Consider the following 2248-nt stretch of genomic DNA (forward strand, 5'->3'; position numbering starts at 1 on the left):
GATAAAAATTGTAATATTAATTTTAAATAAATTGACAATTACTTATAAGGAAAATTTATGAGGATTTGTAGGCAAATTATACAATTTACTTTCTCAACCTACTAAAGCACAAAGAGTCAGCAATCACCTCTACTGAGGCTCGAACTCAATTCCTTCCATGTGAGAGTGTAAATCAAGTGCCACTAGACCACAATATCATTGGTTATTCATTCTTTTTTTTTCCTCTTCTAATTAAATTTGAATACAAGTATGAGTAAAAGTTGGGAGTATGTTTTTGGAATCCATAAAGTATTTTGTATTTTTTTTTTGCCTATTTTGATATGATTCCAATCAATCAATCAAAATGAGTGCCAAACGCTGTTTGCTTTTCATAATAATTCTAATAAAAACTGTTTGCTTTATTAAAAAAAAAGTAATTAAATTAAATTATTACCTTTTTTTGCAAGAAAAATTGAATTATTACTAAAAGACAAATTCTGCCGTGCACGGTGCATCTGGCATTATAGATATATAGTCCCATAACTAGTAATCATGGCAGTGGACACGTTATTCACGTTTGGATGGGACTATTTTCTTTACATAATAATAAGAGTTCTACTGCATGGCTCTTATTTTCTATCCCATCGCTAATTTGGATACAAGTGGAATAAAAAATTGAGAATTTAAAAATACATCAAATATTTTTTTAGATGAATAATGGTTGTCTTTAAAAAAAGAAAAAGAAAAATGAATAATGATTGAAAACAAGGTAGCTGTTTACAAGACAAACATATTGATGGGTATTCAATGCAAGGAGCTAGACATTATTCACGTTGTAGACATTGCTCCACCTACTATACGTACAATTTTCTTTCATAATATTTATTACTCCGTAAAATTTTATAACAAGTGTAGAGTTACACGTACAAGAGATTGAAAAATACGTACGAGTACAGTCCAATATGTAATTTGGACTATTTTAATTTATATATATCTATATATATATATATATATAATTAGAGTTAATTTCACTTTTTGTCCTATGACTATTGAATCTTACTAATTGTGATCCACGACTTTCAAAATTATCAATTTAGTACTTTAACTATTCAATTTTTATCAATTTTGGTCACTCCGACCAAATTATCGACTAAAACTCACCAGAAAATATATTTAGACAAAATAATTAGGGTATTTTAGTCTTTTTTACTTCTCTTTTCTTTCTTCCTCAATGGTTTCTTCTCCAATTCCCCTGCTCCTGCATCTTCATCATATGGTTCAACATTCAATTCAGTCCCTGGAGAAGGGGAATATATATATATATATATGTATGTATATAAACAAAGAATGAGAGAGCAAGCAGAAATCTTCTTGTGTTTTCATTAAAGATAGAGCAAAATTAACAAGGAAGTAGGGAGTAGCTATTTTCTAGTGTGAATAAATATGTATTTTCATGCTTGTATGTATTGCGCAACACATATATGAATTCATTGAACATGCCTCTACAATTAGGGATACCAACAACGTTGTGAGTTCCCTCCTGATTTGGCCCAATTAGAGGTTTTGTTGATGTGCCACGGACTGCAAGCTTAGCACGGCACCTCCATCTTCACTGCAGGTACAACCCAATTCAAATTTTCAACCCAAACCTTAATGCACTAAAGAATGACAAACTAAACCTGTTTAATACCAATCAACAACTATCAAAGGTGAAATCGGTCACGTCAAGCCTCTTGAAGAAGTTCATCGCATCATCAGCCATTACTGTGGAGATTGAATCATATGATGAAGATGAATATATAATGGTTATCTTTCAAAAAAAAAGAAAGATGAATAGTGGTTGAAAATAAGGTAGCTATTTACAAGACTACAAGAGAAACATATTGATGGGTATACAATGCAAGTAGACATTATTCACGTTGAAGACATTGCTCCACCTATTATACATACAATTTTCTTTCACCGTATTTATTAAAACTAGTATTTTCACCCGTGCGATGCACGGAATGGATTTGTTATAATATATTAAGAATATTTGAATCGATATATAATTATATAAATTATAACATCAAATATTATATAGTGCAATTGAAGATATGTTTTGGATCGATTATGTTTTCTGATGCTATCCTTGTTTGAATTCTAGCAAATAATTGCTTAATTAATAGCTAATAATGTGTAGATGTACGCATGCGGTGCTGGAACTTTAGAGATTTTATATATCATTGTTTATGATTTTTATAAATTAGGCAAATATGCTCGTTCTCTA

The 2248-nt window shown here is 30.2% G+C and overlaps 1 long non-coding RNA gene across 1 annotated transcript; it reads right to left on the reverse strand.

The window, feature by feature from the left end:
• Positions 1-1333: 1333 nt before the first annotated feature.
• On the reverse strand, positions 1334-1750 carry LOC116015222. Its single transcript, XR_004097581.1, has 2 exons — positions 1670-1750; positions 1334-1591 (listed from the first exon to the last, which is right to left on the reverse strand). It is a non-coding gene; the product is annotated as an uncharacterized LOC116015222 (long non-coding RNA).
• Positions 1751-2248: the final 498 nt, after the last annotated feature.

This window comes from Ipomoea triloba, chromosome 4 (genome assembly GCF_003576645.1).
Source record: "Ipomoea triloba cultivar NCNSP0323 chromosome 4, ASM357664v1".
In the NCBI taxonomy this organism is placed as follows: Eukaryota; Viridiplantae; Streptophyta; class Magnoliopsida; order Solanales; family Convolvulaceae; genus Ipomoea; species Ipomoea triloba.